At 33.6% G+C, this 19,124-nt stretch overlaps 1 pseudogene; it reads right to left on the bottom strand.

The window, feature by feature from the left end:
- Positions 1–7,464: 7,464 nt before the first annotated feature.
- LOC137241866 (inactive pancreatic lipase-related protein 1-like) lies at positions 7,465–18,671 on the bottom strand (annotated as a pseudogene).
- Positions 18,672–19,124: the final 453 nt, after the last annotated feature.

Consider the following 19,124-nt stretch of genomic DNA (forward strand, 5'->3'; position numbering starts at 1 on the left):
TCAATTTCTCCAATAATGAGCTTATGGATGAACAATACTCTCAGTAATATTCTCCGATTTTCCAGAGTGGGTAAGTTAATAAGAAGAAGTCTACTTCTGTATGGAGGAAGGTGGAGACTTGAGTCCCAATTAAGGCCGCGCAATGCAAATATCAAAAATTGCTTTTGAACTGACTCAAAACGCTTTATATGCTTTTGAGAAACAGGTGACCAAACGCATGAGCAATACTCGAGTATTGGACGAACCAGCGATGTGTAAAGAACCTTAGTGAGGTACGGATCATCGAACTTTTTAGCCCATCTTTTAACAAATCCAAGTAAACCCAACGCTTTATTGGCTATAGATGAAATATGCATGTTAAAATTCAATTTCGGATCAAAAAGGAGACCTAGATCATTTGCAATAGATATACGCTCCAAAGGCGTACCATCTATTACATAAGATTTCAATGCTGGCTTCACTCGGTGAAATGTCATATGCTTACATTTAGAGCAATTTAAAGCTAGTAAATTTGTTGTGCACCAACATTGGAACGAGTCCAAATCGGCCTGAAGAAGATCCAAGAAATTCAAATCGGTAGGACAGTAAGTATAGCAAAGTTTTACATCATCCGCATACATTATAGTATGGGAATATAATATTGTCTGTGGCAAGTCATTAATGAAAAGGGCAAAGAGCAAAGGGCCTAGATTACTTCCCTGGGGTACGCCGGAGGAAACTCCGAACGATTCCGACAGATTGCACTTGAACAGGACTTTTTGGGTCCGGTTAGAAAGATAGCTTTTCAGCCACATTAATAGGTGAAACGGAAAGCCCAGTAAATCAAACTTATGAATAAGCAACTCATGGTTGACGGTATCAAATGCTTTGCTGAAGTCCGTGTAGATGACATCCATTTGCTAGTTCGCTAAAAATCCTTCCATAATTATAGAGGTAAATACAAGCAAATTTGTAGTGGTTGACCTTTGACGAATAAAACCGTGTTGGCATGGAGATAAAATACTAGAACACAGATATTGGAGTTGAATAGTAACAATCTGTTAAAAGACTTTAGGAATGACTGAAAGTTTAGCAATACCCCTGTAGTTTTCAACTTTTGACCTACTACCTTTTTTATGCAGGAGTATAATAAAAGACTGTTTCCAAAGTGCCGGGAATGACGCAGATCCCAGAGATAGCTCAAATAATTTTAAAATAGGCTCATACGTGTTTTCGGCGCAGTACCTAAGCACGCAACTAGGAACACCGTCCGGTCTCGGAGAAAAGGTGGGCTTCAAAGATTGAAGACTCTGAAGAACAATATTACCATCAATAGCAGGATTCCTAATGTAATTCCAGCTATCTAAGCGATAGGGATATTGACCGGAATGAAAACCACTAGATGAATACGTGGACTTAAAGAACTCAGAAAATAGTTCAGCAACGTCGTCATCAGTGCAAGCTTTTTTACCTCCAAAGGTTAATGAGGAAGGATACCCAGAAGTTTTCCGCTTTGAATTTACGAAACTGTAAAACTTTTTTGGATTTCTAAAAAATTGGGTTTTACAACAACTCAAGTAATTTTTATAACAAAGCTGATTAAGACGATGAAATTTAGAACGAGCTATTAGATATTTAGAGAGGTCTGCAGATGCTCCAGATTTCTTGAATTAAGGCCTAGATTTAATGTTATTAAGTCTGATAAGTAGCCTTGAAAACCAAGGGGGCTTATTCGAACATAGGGTATAGCGAGTAGGAATGCAGGTATCAAAGAAGCCATCAAGCGTACTGTAAAATATAGAGATAGCCGAATCGACATCAGTGCAAGCATAGAGATCCGATCAATCAAGGGAAGCCAACAGATCATTGAGCATAATGAAATTCGCTTTGTAGATGCATCTAGATCGGGGACGAGACTGTACTTGAATCCTACGGAGTAGGCTGATATCAAGTGATATCTCTAGCGTAGGGTGAAGAGGGTCTTCTGGAAGGGATAAAGGTGGTATTTGCGTAACGGCAGTACCCACCGAGCCATCCACAAATACTAAATCCAACATTTTATTTCCACTATTTGGAACATTGTTAATCTGTAAAAGAGATGAGTCTAACAAGCAATTGAGAAACTCATGTTGAGCAGTGGGAGTTAAAAAGTTTGAATCACTTATATTAACCCAACTAACTGTTGGCAAGTTAAAGTCACCAACAACAACAATTCGATCGTTATCTCCCAACTGCGAATCTAAATCGCACACAATGACTTGCTAATAGCAGCTACCAACAAAAAGGTATGCAGTTATCACAAATTTTTGTGAAAATCTATGATATATGAACACACAGACTGAATGTTTAAATTGCACAAAAAGCCACTATGTATATTGCACTGTGTAAGGATTTAATACGAAATTAAACTTATAAACTGTTTTCTATTATATTAATGAATTTTTATAAAAGATAAAACTTGTTTACAAAGTAAAAAGAATAACAATTCAAAGAGCGATCAAAAACACGACAAGGTTACCAGATTTTTTTTTTTGAATGATGAAATTTGGCACGCGCGTTACTCCTATAACTATATGTGTGCTGAATAAAAATTAGCAAAATCGGATGACGAATACGCCCACTTTTAAAAAAAATTTTTTTAAGTCAAATTTTAACAAAAAATTTAATAACTTTACAGTATATAAGTAAATTATGTTAAAATTCAACTCCAGTAATGACATGGTGCAACAAAATACAAAAATTAAAGAAAATTTCAAAATGGGCGGGGCTCCGCCCTTTTTCATTTAATTAATCTAGAACACTTTTAATGCCATAAGTCGAACAAAAATTTTCCAATCCTTGTGAAATTTGGTAGGGGCATAGGTTCTATGACGATAACTGTTTTCTGTGAAAATGGGCGAAATAGATTGAAGCCCGGCCGAGTTTTTATACATAGTCGGCCGTCTGTCCTTCCGCTTGGCCGTTAACACGATAACTTGAGCAAAAGTTGATATATCTTTACTAAACTTAGTTCACGTACTTATCTGAACTCACTTTATCTTGGTATAAAAAATAGCCGAAATCCGACCATAACCACGCCCACTTATTCGATATCGAAAATTACGAAAAATGAAAAAAATGCCATAATTCTATACCAAATATGAAAAAAGAGATGAAACATGGTAATTGGATTGGTTTATTGACGCAAAATATAACTTTAGAAAAAAACTTTGTAAAATGGGTGTGACACCTACCATATTAAGTAGAAGAAAATGAAAAAGTTCTGCAGGGCGAAATCAAAAGCCCTTGGAATCTTGGCAGGAATACTGCTCGCGGTATTATATATCTAAATAATTTAGCGGTACCCGACAGATGATGGGCTGGGTTACCCTGGTCTACATTTTGGTCGATATCTCGAAAACGCCTTCACATATATAACTAAGGGCCACTCCCTTTTAAAACTCTTATTAATACCTTTAATTTGATAGCTATAACGTACAAACACATTCTAGAGGCACCCCTGGTCCACCTTTATGGCTATATCCCGAAATGGCGTCCACCTATAAAACTATGACCCACTCCCTTTTAAAATACTCTTTAATACCTTCCATTTGAAACCCATCTCATACAAACACATTCCAGGGTTACCCTAGGTTCGTTTTGCCAAATGGTGATTTTCTCTTATTTTGTCTCCAAAGCTCTCAGCTGAGTATGTAATGTTCGGTTACACCCGAACTTAGCCTTTCTTACTTGTTATTAATGACATTCGTCATTGCTTCATTTACTCGAGTTTTTTGTTGGACGCAGATGACTTGAAAATGTTTACATCAGTCACAAATCAGGAAGATTCCCTAGGGCTGCAGACAGATTTTGACAGAGTAATGGATTGGTGTAGTAGGAATTGCTTACATTTAAATATTAATAAGTGCTTGCACATCTCATTTTCAAAATCGCGTAATGGTATTAACACCTCGTATCACATTGGTGTTTCTGTTTTGAAAACTGTTGATGAAATATCAGATCTTGGAATTGTCTTCGATGCTAAATTTCTCTTTCAAAGTCAACTTAACTGTGTTATTGCCAAGTCATATTCAATGCTTCCGTTCATTCGCCACTTTAGCTTGCATTTTCATGATCCATATACGTTAAAGCTACTATATACATTGCTTGTACGATCTAAATTGGAATATGCTTCCTTCGTTTGGAGACCATACCACGCTTGTTATATACAGCGACTTGAAATTATCCAGAAAAAATGTTTGCGTTTTGTGCTCCGGCCATTACGTTTTCAGGATCCCTTACCATCTTACTACTCTAGATCTCTACATATATGACTGAAGTCCCTGGATAGTTGAAAATCTATTCTAGCACTGACATTTATTTATGATTTGATAGGGGCACGATTGACTCGTCAATTCTTTTGAAGCTTATTCGCTTCAATATACCATCTAGAACACTTCGAAATCATCGCCTATTGGTAGGGCATTGAAGGAATTCAATCTTCTTACTAATGCCAGGTAAATTGATTTTTCAGTAAATAAATCAAAGTCTAAACTTCCACTAAATGATTTGATATGGTAGATAATATTTAAGCTAATAATTTATAAATAGTCTGTAAGGATATTTTGTGCTAGATTTACTTTGAAATAAATAAATAAATAAATAATTAGTTTTATCTGTCTCCATACTGCTAATTTGTCTATTTCATACCGCGACAAAACTACAGTTGGGAGCAGTGCGCTAAGTTCAAGGGTTAATGAGACGGTTATTGGTTGGGACTCAAACGTCTGTTCATCCTTTCCATATTCGCAAAATTTAGTGATTTCTATAGTAATTTCACACAGAAGGTTAATGAAATAATTAGCGAAGTTTTCTACATTAAAGCCCTTAATAAACCCAATGTTCCATATAAAATAAAAATTCTTAATTATCTAATTACGACTTTATTGATTGCCTAATGGAATCAAAACTCTAAAAGATTTGTGTGGCGTTATTTATACATTAGGGGACTGTGTGAATGAAAAACAATAGAAACTTCTAGATATCAGGAAATAGACACAAGGAAAATATTTGGCTGTTTCATTGTTTATATATTTGCATAGCTTAATTGTGCTATTGAAATGAGAAAAGTCATGTGATATAATGTTTGTATTTTTAATGAATAAACACAGAAAAGTTCACAAGGTACACTAATTAGTTTTATCTGTCTCCAAACTGCTAATTTGTCTATTTTATTCCGCCACAATACCAGAGTTGGAAGAAGTGCCCCAAGTTTTGGGCAGCAACATTGCTCGAAGTTAAGTGGGCTGACATAATCAAGATCCTGTGTCAAGTATTAATGACACGGTAGTTAGTTGGGACTTAGACGTCTGTTCATCTTTTCCATATTCGTAAAATTCATTGATTTCTATATCCATTTCACTCAGAAGTTTAATGAAACAAGTTTTCTACATTAAGGCCCTTATTAAACCCAATGTTCCATACAAAATACAAATTTTTAATTATCTTACTATGGCTTTATTGAGTGCCTAATGGAGTCAAAAATCTAAGCGGTTTTGTGGGCTTTATTTATACATTAGTGGACTGTGCACGTATTATTGGTGAGCGTCTGCAGCATACCCTGGAAAGCCCAGGTGGCTTTTCAAATAGTCAGTTTGGATTTCGAAAATCGAGATCCACGACAGATGCAATACAAACAGTTGTCAATATAGCCCGCGGAGCCATAACGGGGGCCAAAGTAAAAAGAAGCTCTGTGCGCTGATAACTTTGGATATTAGAAATGCTTTTAACATCGCGAATTGGATGCAGATAATGACAGCGCTACGAAACTTTGGCACACCTGCTTACCTGCTCAGAATAATTAGTAGCTATTTAAGCGACAGAGTACTCTTTTTTGATACGGATGAGGGACCAAGAAAGCACAACATCACGGGTGCTGTCCCTCAGGGATCTGTTTTAAGTCCAACGCTATGGAATGCGATGTATGACGGTGTGCTACAAATCGACCTTCCCGGAGGTATGGAAATTGTTGGCTATGCAGATGATATTGTCGTAGTAGCAGTGGCCAAGAAAGTAGATCTGCTCCAAGCATTATGAAGAATAAAGCAATGGCTGACGAACATGGGCTGGAGATAGCTAGCAATAAGATAGAAGTGGTTTTGGTGAGCTGAAAGCGGACTGTGGATGAGTTAGCCCTAACCATAGGAGATTATCAAATAATTCAAAACCTTCTGGAAATATCTAGGAGTACACATTCACTCAAAACTAACTTTTAAGGAGCACTTCAGGGCGGTGGGCGAGAAAGTTTCTAGAGTTAGTGGGGAACCCTAACGCGAATAATGGCCAACATCGGCGGGTCAGGCGAAGCTAGCCGTTAGCTTTTATCCAACGTAAACAGCTCGATAATCTTATTTGCAGCACCAGTATGGCAGGGATCTAAAATGGTCCACCAAAAAGATATACTAGCAGCCTACCTTATTACTGCTACGCGAATAGCATGTGTTTATCGGACGGTGTCCGATGATGCGACCAATGTTTTATCCAGGAAAATCCCAGTAGATCTACTCTCAGATGAAATGGACGATTTGTATGGCATTGGAATCAGTCGACTATCTGAAGATGCTAAGAAAACGCAAGGCCACAAACAATAGTTATGTGACAAGAACAGTGGGATGAACTGAGGAAAGGACGCTGTACCTTCATGTTAGTTCGGAATATTGCGGAATGGTACGCGCGAAAACATGGCGATCTAAATTACCATCTCACACAGATATTGAGCGAGCATGGCGGCTTCAAAGAGTATCTAAATGAGCGTGGCATAGAGGAGGATCCTATCTGTCCACACTGCCCTCCGGAATTGGAAGGCGTAGAACATGTAGTGTTTTCCTGCCCTCGTTTTCACGGTGAAAGACTATCTGTACACAGAGTCTTTGGAGAGGAGCCTTGCATTGGGAATGTAGTTCCCCGAATGTGCGGACAAATAGATTATTGAACTGCTGCGAGCAAGATGGCTTTTATAGTTATGACGAAATTGGTGCATGCTGAAAGGGAGTGCAAAGAAATGCGCATACGAAGTTGTGGCGATTAATCGAAAAATCTGTTAGACTTTAGAATAATAAACAGCACTATTTACAATTCAGTAAGAGGATATACAAATTTAGTGGGAACGAAAAACTGCGCGACTTAAAACAAACAGTTATAACATGTGACAAATCATTCAAGGTGGATAAAACAAACAAAAAATACCTTATAATTGATTTTAAATAAGCGCTGGCCAAAGAAAACGGGGTTCATAGGAATTCAAATTTGAAGATCCCACAAAAACTAAGTGGTGTCTTCATTTGGTTTCATCCACATACGGAATGAATTACGACATTCTGAAACCGAATCCATTGTGGCCTGCCCACACCACTTTGCCTTAACTAACGAATCGGTAACAACCCGTATTTCTGATCAATTTCGAAGTAATTAATCACAATATAGTTACGATAAATGAAATTTTTAAATTCAAGTCTTCATGAATACTACTAACTTTTTTGATACAAAATAACCCATCATTTCGTGAGGCACATCTGCTTATAGTTGACATTGATTTCTCATAAACTCCAACCATTTTCCACATTGATAATACCAAAAGCCTCGTTCACTAACTATGGATTCAGCATAATAGAGAGGAGCGCGAAAATGATTACAGCTACGAAGACCTTGCAGAATATTTGTACGATATTAGAATTATACGCAAAAGCACTTAAAAGCAACTTACGTCCATCTTCCATCATCCACAGCTACAGCCAGCTTGAAAAAATTAGTTCGAATTCGGATAGAAGTCCCCATGACAACTACGATCTATTGTAGAATAGAAAAATGGGTCAGTATGATTGACATCAACAAATTCCGCATACGTGTGATCCAACTTTTCGGTACGATTTTGTATAGCAAATGCAGGACCAGTGGGATCCAAACCTAAAACAAAGAGATATTTAAAAAAAATTGTTTAGGAAAAACGGAAAACTAAAACCGTTATTTGTTACTACTTACACGACGTAATGGATATTTAGCGTAATTTGCCGTTAATCCCACTACTTGTGCACCCAAACTAAATCCAATCAAATGAATATCCTCATCAATGTAGATTTCAGTATCTATTAAATTATCAATTAGCTGCTCCAGATAACGTTCCACCACACGCGCGTTCAGCACTGACCATGGATAATAACATGGGAAGCTTACTAATTTACCGTAATCCACTGATATGACATGCACTTGTCGCAGCAAAACTGGGCGCACCTCGAAATTAGGTGAGTCATGTTGGTGGCCATGAAAGCCATGTATAAGTATTTTAAGAGGCCTACGTGGACGAAAAGCAGCAGCTGTGAGATTAATTAGATCCAGTAATATTGACTCCTGCGTGGAGCTAAGAAGTAAGTTGTCATTTATTTACTTTGGAATTTAGTTGCTTACTCACTTTGTGTAGAGCCAAAATTGTATATGTTCATTGGGGCATTCATTGTTTGCAAACATACAATCAAAGGGAAAGCCATAAATGGAGGGAAGAGCTATAATAGAGGAAGAATAAATAAAAATACGGTTTTAATTTCAAAGTTACCGACGTGGACTTGGATTGCATGTTTTGGTAGTGGACCATGACTATATAAATAATAAAAAAAAAAAGTTCATCATGAATAATAAATGACGCTCAGATGTATGGTTTGAAGAGCTGGTAGTCGATATTTGGAAATCGAGAGAAGATGAGATGGGTATTAGAGTGTTCGGTAGAAAAGTTTTAGTTTAGTTTATTATTTCAGTCTATGATCAAAAATTTTACAGAATAGATACAATAACATATTAAAGAACAGGTAAAGGTGACTAAGTCCGGGTGTAACCGAACACTATATACTCAGCGTGAACTTCAATTGTACATTTCATTTCAGGTAAATTACTTTTCTACATAAAACGTAGCCCCACCCGTTTAAAAAAAAAATGTCTCCCCATTTCCTCTTACAATATAACTTGTTAAATGAAATATCATTGATTCAAACTATTTTTTGCTAAGTTATAGCTTATTATTCCAGTCTACTACTCTTTTAAACTTGTTTTATATCTAAGTTGCCGTGGTCTTAAACCGATCCCGTCCATTTTTACTAGAAATATTTTCTGCTATAGGGAAAATATGTGTACCCAATTTTGTTACGATTGTAGGGTTCTTATTATTTTAATTTAACTTTGTGTTTAAGTTACTTTGAACTTTGTAATTGTAATTTGTTCTATCAATATTTGAATTTTCAATATTGATTTTTTTTTAATTTTCAAAATTTTCATGATTATTTAATTTTTTACATCAAGAAGATATAATCTACATATGTGAATATTCATATTAATAAAAATAATAAAAAGGATACTACAACTGGCGATCCTGCCAGGAGGACAATAAGAAAAGAGAAACTAATTAGAAAATATCATAATATTTTTAAATAATTGTAGATGGTGTGTATTTTTTTTTTTAAACAAGCCCAATGTACACAAAATGTAACGTTTTCTAAGAAAAATTATTGCTAAAAGAAGAGTAGCTTATACATAAAAGGAAGATTGAAAATAGCTATGTTTGGGCAAGTGACGACAATATTAAAAATTATATAAAAACTCTGAATCTGGGACACTTGAAAATAGCACCAAAAAAAATTCAACTTTTTGAAGTGCATTAATGAACTATTAACAAAAAAAAAAAAAGCAAATTTGCCAATGAACCGTTTTTGTGGCCAATGTTAATGTATGTATGCATATTTTGTTTAAATATAAAATATGTTGTATTGAGTCTGTCGGAGTAAAAAATTGCTATGCAAAAAGAAAAATAGAATTTGGGAAAGAAGGCGTACATTGAATTTGAGAGGTCCTCTGCAGAATAGTTTTAAAAAAAGAAAAAAAAAAAAAAACGAAAGTGAAGAGGACCAAACATGATAACCTTGTGAAAAAACAGAAATTGAGACAGTTATAAAATTTATGAAAGATAGTTTAAAAGTATTCTTAAAAGAGGCATATAGTATGCATGTGTTTATACCCAATTAACATTGTTTTATTAAATTGATAAAATATGAATTTAAAATACGATCAAAATTAAATTCAAACAAACTCATATAAAATACTAGTATACATTTAATTAAACATATGCATAGCGCACAAAAAAGGACATTTTAAATTATTTTAAGTTTTTGGGTTTATGCGAATTGTGTCTTAAGCGATTTATATATAAATATTGCATAATAACAGATGTAACATTTGCGATGTTAAAGTAGTAACAACAATATTAAAAACATCAACAATCTCTGATGATATCAAGAACATAACGCAACTGTAACTATCACTATCGTCAACGTCATTGTTCCTGCTATCAACAATATTCTAAATATAAAACACAATTCATTTAGCTGTTGTCATCATTCATTCCACTGTCATAGATTCAAATAACATCAATTAGTACAACTCGAGAGAATTAAGGAACAACAATAATTAAAAGATATAAGAATTAACAGGGAATATTAGCAAGAAAAATAGCAAACAAACAAAAACAAGAAGAAACGTAAGTCACAACAATAACAATAACGATAGATATAGCAAGCAACAACAAATCAAAATAAGAAAGAAATGGTGAGCTGTTATTCAGAACTATTTATATAAATTTTGATATATTTTAAATATATATATAACTATATTAATTAAAGTTTATCAGAAATTAAAATTTAATACATTTTAAATAATTGTAAACTCTTTCTTCTGGAGATGTAAAAGAATATTTTGCATTTAATAACGTTGAATTTTGAACGTTATTTTAAAAAAATAATTTTTGACATTCCATTTCAATTATGCTTCGCACGCCACCAAACGACAGAAACACGTCTACACCAACACATCGAGTTAACGATTCGCTTATTGATTTAGAAGGTGCTTCTTCGCAAAATGATCTAATAAATCCATATGTGAACCAAAACAATAACGAAACTTTTTCCACTTCAGTGAAACTTCCTCAGTTTTGGACAAGTTGTCCTGAGGCATGGTTCATACATGATGAAATGCAGTTCAATACTAAAAAAATTACTCAAGAAACGACCAAATATGAGTATATTATTACTGCATTACCTCAGGAAGTCATAATGACCATTTTAGATTTTATTCAAAATCCACCGGAAATAAATAAATATTCTGCATTAAAACAAACTTTGATTGAAAGACATTCCTTAACTGAGAATGCGAAATAAGGTAAAGTGTTGTCCGATTCTGAAATGGGTGGTCGCAAACCTTCGGAATTTTACCGATCTTTAGTTCTACTTTCTGGTTGTAATTTTAGCCAAGAAGTGTTAAAGAAACGAAAATTACCTAAAAACTTGAATGTAAATTTAACAAGTTCGAATTTCAATGACATAAATGATCTAACTAAATTAGCTGATAACGTTTGGGAAGTTATCAGTAAAAATGAAATTGCTTTGATAAACAGTTCTCAAAATTCTAAAAGCGAAAATTCTATTATAATTTGGTTAAGACAACATTTTTAATTTGTGAAAATTTTCAAAAATTATCTTTGGAATTAAGTAAAATTAAGAAAGAAATTAGGCAGAATTATTCAAGATCACGTTCAACAAGTAGGAATAGTTTTAGAATTCCTGTTAGATATCGTTCGAAATCTCGTGATAATCCCAACTGGTTATGTAGATATCATTACAAGTTCGGAAATAAAGCTAGGAGATGTGAAGAACCATGTGCGTTTGTAAAAAATAGTAATCCAACAAACTAAAATGTTCCGTTGTTGCAGCGACAAATAACGGAATTTCAGAAATATCAACTCGTCGCTTATTTATATTTGACAAAGAAAACAAGTTAAAATTTCTGTTTGATAGTGGGCCAGAAATTTCTGTGCTTCCAGCTTCGAAATTCTCGTGTACAAAAAAATCATCAGATATTATTTTAACAGCAGCTAATGGTTCAACGATTTTTACATATGGAAAAAAACTTGTAAATGTTAATTTAGGTTTAAGGCGGGAATTTCCTTTTGTGTTTTTGATCGGTGATATAGCAAAACCGATTATAGGTGCAGATTTTTTATGCAAATATGGACTTCTTATTGATATTTAAAACAAATGTTTAATAGATCCATTAACAAATTTATCAGTTAACACAATTTCGTACTATTGTAACATCTCTCTTCCAACAATTTTTTCATTAGAAAATGAATACACAAAATTGTTGAAAGAATTTCTTCTCTTATAGAAGAGCCAAATTATTCAAAACCAGTTAAACACACCACAGTTCATAGAATTGTTACAGAAGGCAATCTTCCTTTCTCAAAGCCCAGACGTCTAGACCCAATCAAATTTAAGGTAGCTAAAACTGAATTTGATTTTCTTGTAAAAACTGGAATTTGTAGACCATCAAATTCCTCTGTAGCTTCACCACTTCATTTAGTACCAAAAAAGGACGTGTGGCACTCGGCGACTGCCGCGGTAAAGCTACTGCATATTATAAACTTATGCAATTATAATATTTATGCAACATATCTTTCACTTTAACTTTAACATTCACTTTATCTTTAACTTTAACTTTAACTTTAACTTTAATTTTAACTTTAATTTTAACTTTAACTTTAACTTTAACCTTAACTTTAACTTTAATTTTAACTTTAACTTTAACTTTAACTTTAACCTTAACCTTAACTTTAACTTTAACTTTAACTTTAACCTTAACATTAACTGTAACTTTAACTTTAAATTTAACTTTAACTTTAACTTTAACCTTAACTTTAACTTTAACTTTAACTTTAATTTTAACTTTAACTTTAACTTTAACTTTAACCTTAACCTTAACTTTAACTTTAACTTTAACTTTAACTTTAACCTTAACTTTAACTCTAACTTTAACTTTAACTTTAAATTTAACAATTTTATATATGATTTAATTAATAAAGCAAGTAAAAAACGAGACTAAACTCTAGTTTGGGATGATAAATCTATTAAAGCGTTTGAATGCATTAAAGACAAATTTGCATCTAAGGTTTTGTTAAATAATTTTAGCAAAGATGCAAAATTGACTTTAACTGTAGATGCATCCAATACGGCAGTCGGTGGTGTTCTACAACAAAATTTTAACAATAAGTCTGAGCCTCTCGCATTCTATTCGAAGAAACTTTCTCCAGCTGAAATAAAATATAGTGCTTTTGATAGAGAGCTATTAGCAATTTCTCTTAATATTAAACATTTTCGATACCTATTAGAAGGAAAAGAATTCACTGTGTTTACTGATCATAAGCCTTTAGTTTTCGCTCTAAATTCAAAAACTGAACGTAGTCCACGACAAACCAGACATCTTGAATTTAGTGCACAATTTACAAGTGATATTCAGCATATTACTGTACTAGCAAATGTGGTAGCCGATACTTTATCTAGGGCATTTGAAATAGAAGCAATTCAAAATTCAGAATTTAATTTTAAAATTTTAGAAAAGGAACAGCAACAAGATGATGAACTAAACAATCTTGTATCTCAACAATCATTTCAAAATTTAAAATTAGTTAAAATTCCTGTTTTAAATTTCAATATATGGTGTGAATCATCCGGAGACTGTCCTAGACCGTTTGTTCCAAATAATTTACGCAAAACAGTATTTGATAAGTTATATGGGATAGTGCATCCGGGTACTAAACCGACTCGCTGTCTAATTATAAAAAAATATTTTTGGCCAAACATGAATAAAGAAATTAATAGATGGTCCAAAGAATATGTTAGTTGTCAAAAATCTAAAGTTTATCGACATACGAAGTCACCAGTTAGAAAAATTTCAATACCGAACAAAAGATTCGAACATATTCATTTAGATATTGTAGGACCTTTACCTATTTCAAAAGGGACATCGCTATATTTTGACTATTATCGATAGGTTCACACGTTCACCAGAAGCATACGGATTAAGGGAAATTTCTGCAGAAACAATTGCAAATAAATTTTTACGTGAATATATATCTCGGTTTGGTGTACCTCTAGAAATAACTACTGATCAGGGTGCTCAATTTACTTCAAAATTGTTTATAGAATTAACAAAGTTATTAGGCGGTCATCAAATTACAACGTCAGCTTACATCCTCAAGCAAATGCCATGGTAGAGCGATTTTGTAGGCAATTGAAATCTTCTTTAATGGCTACAAATGGAACCAGAGATTGGTATGGAGAGCTACCTCTAATACTGTTAGGCTTGCGATCAACATTTAAAGAAGATATTTCGGCTACACCGGCTGAAATGGTTCTTGGACAAAATTTACGATTACCCGGTGAACTTATTGTTCCAACATCTGAAAATTCATAGTCAAATGAAATTTTGGGTAAATTACGTGAAAAATTTAGAAATGTTCATTCGAGTTTAAATCATCATAACTCTAATGTTGGTTTTTATGTTCCGAAAGATTTACAAACATGTAAATTTGTTTTTGTTCGTTTAATTAATAAGCATTTTTTACAACAACCGTATGAAGGTCCATACAAGGTACTTGAAAAAAGCAAGAAGTATTTTAAAATAGAAATTGATAATGAAATCAAAACTATCCCGATTGACAGGCTAAAACCAGCTATTATTGAAACGTTACCTAACAACTATAACCCTCATCACAATAACATTAGAACAAAAAAGAAAGTCACATTTAATTTATTTAATGTTAATTCTCTGGAAGGGGGAGTAATGTAGGATTCTTATTATTTTTATTTAACTTTGTGTTTAAGTTACTTTGAACTTTGTAACTGTAATTTGTTCTATCAATATTTCAATTTTCAATATTGATTTTTTTTAATTTTCAAAATTTTCATGATTACTCAATTTTTTACATCAAGAAGATATAATCTACATATGTGAATATTCATATTAATAAAAATAATAAAAGGATACTACAATGATATGTAAATTTTTTTTCGAGTTATGCTCCCGAAACATTGAAAATTGCCACATCCATTTTTTCAAATTTTAGCGTTTTACAATTTAGTGTTATAATTCAACTTAGAAAGTAAACTTTTATTGATACAACGCTATTTTCGCTAAGATATAGCTTATTATTTTCGTCTGCGACCCTTTTGAGAATCGTTTATATAAAAGTGGGCGTGTTCTTTAACCGATCTCGTTAATTTTCCCTAGAAATTTTTCCTGCTATAGAGGAAATTTGTGTTCCAAATTTTATTACGATCCGATAATTTTTCTTCGAGTTATGGCTCCCGAAACATAGAAAATTTATTAGTCATAAAAGGGCGATGCCACGCCCATTTTTTTAAATTGGAAGTTTTTCCTATTTGTTGCTATACATCCACTTGGGAAATGAAATACCAGTGATATAAAGCTATTTTTTGCAAAGATGTAGTTTATTTTATTCGTCCACGACCCTTTTAAAAATCTGTTATATAAAAGTGGGCGTAGCCCTTAACCGATTTCGTTATTTTTTCTTCAAAGCATTAATTATAGTAAAGGCAACCTCTCTGCCGAATTTTGTTACGATAGGTTTAACGATTTTTGATTTATGGTTAATAATATTTGTAAGATTTATTTTATCACAAGTGTGCGGTGCCATGCCCATTTAAAATTTTTTTTCAAATTTTTTTTCTCAAGAGTCTCAATATCAGTGAAATGTCAAATTGCAGCATTCTAGGTGTATTATTTACTAAATAATCAGGTTTTTTGTGTTTTCCAAAATGTTTTATATATAAAAAGTGGGCGTGGTTATCACCCGATTTAGCCCATTTTCAATACCAATTTATTCTGGCTACAGATAAGCACGTGTACCGAATTTGGTGAAGATAAGATATCTCAATATTTACTCAAATAAATTTTTTTTTTATCAATTTTATTTATAAAACAAAAAAATGTAAGAAAATGATTTTTAAGTATTCTTTTCTTTTTTTTGTTACATTATTTTTAGAAAACTTACATGTGTACTGTGTCAGTCATTAATCCTGGTTATTTTAATCGTAGATTATCATAATATATAAAGAAAAGAATACTTAAAAATAATTTTCGTACATTTTTTTGTTATATAAATAAAATTGATAAAAAAAAATGTTTATTTTTAAATTTTTTTTTTTTCAATTAAATAAAAAAAAATATAAAAAAAAATCGGCCCACTCCGGGATTAGTGGGGATGATTGCAAAATTGATTGAAGTTTTTTATGAGAAAAAAAAAAAATAAAAATAAAAAACTTTACAAATTTTTTTGTAAAAACAAATTTAAAAAAAAAGATCCCAAACGGTAAATTTTTGAAAAAGTTATAGCATTTTGAAGACAAAAACGGTGTTTTTTTTTAAATTCATAACTTTTTTTGGGTTAGATGAAAAAATTTGAAAAAATTCTGAAAAACGTCTTTCGTAAGCTAGAAAAAGAAGAAAAACTGTCAGCCAATTCTAAAGGGGTCGGGTTCAAAATTGGTCGAAATGGGATGGAATACCCCATAAACTTTAAACATATACAATAGGTACAACATTATGTGAAGGGTAAGTCAATGGAAGCCTTGAATGTATCTCTGGACGCAGAAAAATCAATATCTAATCTAGTAGAGAGCTTGTTTAACAAATGAAGTAATTTGCTCTACAAGAACTCAAATAAAAAGGCAGGAATACGCGCAGATATTTTGCGGCACATTAAACGATATTTTCGCAAGAAGAGTCGCATAGTCCAAAGAGCCCACAATTAAGTCGAACACAAACATAACCAAGTGCACCGTTCTCCTCGCTTCAAGTGATTGCAGATTGATCAATTGACAACGAGAAGAATAAGAAGGAAGCGGGTTATCAATATGTATGGAGTTCAAAGCAAAACGGGCAAACTTTCTTCAACTCTTTCTATTCTGGCCGAATGATTACTGTAAATAGGGTTCCAGATATTGGAAACATGTTCTAATTTGGAGCGCACTAACGATATACATATATAGGGCTTTCTTAGCACACGGATCTTTAAAGTCCCTTGCATATCTGCGAAGAAAAGCAAGGTTCCTGTAGGCCATTGGGAGCACATAACATATGTGGTTGGTGAATGTGAAATTTGAGTCAAAGACAACGCCTAGATCAACATGTTCGTTAATTGACGCCAACTGGATGCGTGAAATAGAGTACAACGAAGAATAGGAGCTCATGGATTTTGAGAAAACATACTAAAGCATTTTTAACATTTAAGAAAAGATTATTGGTGCGACACGAATCATCCACATTATTAAGGTTACTTTGCCGATCGCAGGAATCTGAAGGGGAATTGATTATACGGAAAAATGTAAGATCATCAGCAAATAGCAAAAAACTGGAGTTTTTGAAGCAGGAACCAATATCAATTTTGAAAACCACAAACAGGAGTGGACCAAGAATACTGCCCTGAGGCACTCGAGATGTTGCGACATATGGGAGAGTACTCTCAGACAGTTAAAATATAAAATTTTCGTCCACAAACACAAGACCAAGCAACCTAGAAAGAGCGTTAAATAAATGATTAATTTGGATAAGATCACAACTTAAAAAACTACCAATGAGATTAATTTCATGTAAGCGCGTAACATTTCTAGGAGTTAAAATGCCATTATTCTGTAAATTCCGCCATGTGATGTTGAGGTTGACAATGTTTTCGATGTGAGCACTATATAGACACAGCTGTTTGGCGGTATGTATGAACAGCAGATAAACGTATAGCACGAATAGCCAGAGTTTTGGACACACAGCTGATCGATTAGGGAATCGCGGTGAAGCAATTCAAAGACTGAGGCACGTAAATCTCTTTTTACTGTGATCAAAACACCACCACCTTTTCTCAGCCCGATTTTGATATAATCTCTGTCTAAGTGTTGTTAGACTGACTTTCAAATTGCTGAAAGGGCCGAACATTGACGTCAGCTGGTCACACGTTAGGATCTAAAAGACTGTTATACATAGCAGTAGTGACTCCGAGCTTGAAGTTTATGCTCTCAAGGCTATCTAGTGGAACACCATTTTTCACTAGCTTACGGCACGAAAGATGTTTGCGGTCAGTTCCAGCATGCTTTGATTCAAAATCTATGACATTTTTTCTGAGGCCGTCGGCTTGAAGGTGGAAATGTGAACCCGTTTCTTTGGTATTAGGGCTTGCAGCGGCATTGGCTTTAGCTGCAGGGTTCGACTTAGCAGTGGTGTTGGCTTTAGCAGGTTTGCTTTTGGAAGGAATTGTTAGGTGGGTGTTAGCAGAATTGTTAGCAATAACAATGTATGTATAGTCCTGTTCTGAGTGATGCCGACGGCTAGTATCGAGGAAGGTGAAATGATGAGTTGGGAGAGGCAGGTGGATGAAGACTGCATCTCACTTGGTGGTGCCAATTTGTGGCAGTTATCTGCTAATCTGTGCAAATATATACTTTTTATATATTTACGTTGAATATATTATGTCATTTCTATGTTATGTTGTGTAATTTTTTATGTTATGTTACGTTATTTTATGTTATTCTTGGTTATGTTATGTTACATAATGTTATGTCCTGTAATATAATATAATATGGCTAATATAGGCTATTTTATATATCGCTGCAATCAACAATGGCATTATTTTGTGTCTCAACATTATGCATTGCTATTTTAACTTGGGAATGGATGGCAATCACCGTGACCTTATTACCATAATATAAATATACGCACCTTAACACTGCCGTACCTGTACCATAACCGTAATCCAAACTTAACTGTTGAAGTAGCATAACGTAACAGAAGCTCGACATTAATAACATAATCTACTTAAGACATAACTGTAAACCTGCTGCGTATTTTACACGGGTCGATTCCTTGAGAGATTTTTTAACGCTCAAACACCAAATTATTTATTTTACTTATTTACTATAATGAGGATTTCTCTCTTTTTTCGTGCACCTAATAATTTAATCATAGTAATAATCGTAGTTGTAATGGTGGACCGCAACCTTAATCGTTACCGTGGTCATAAGCATACAACATAGTCCAACGAAATCTTAGCAGTAGCCGCAATCGCAATTGTTACCGTAATCGTATCAGTCACCGTTATCATATTCGCTTACAATACCCATAACGGTAACTGCAGCTCAATCTCAATACTGAGCCTGCGTTCACATATTTTACAAGCATTACTGATGGTTCGAAAGTTATTTTGCAAGAGGCATTGGAGTTTTTATTGAAGA

The sequence above is a fragment of the Eurosta solidaginis genome, chromosome 2 (genome assembly GCF_040869045.1).
Source record: "Eurosta solidaginis isolate ZX-2024a chromosome 2, ASM4086904v1, whole genome shotgun sequence".
Lineage (NCBI taxonomy): Eukaryota > Metazoa > Arthropoda > Insecta > Diptera > Tephritidae > Eurosta > Eurosta solidaginis.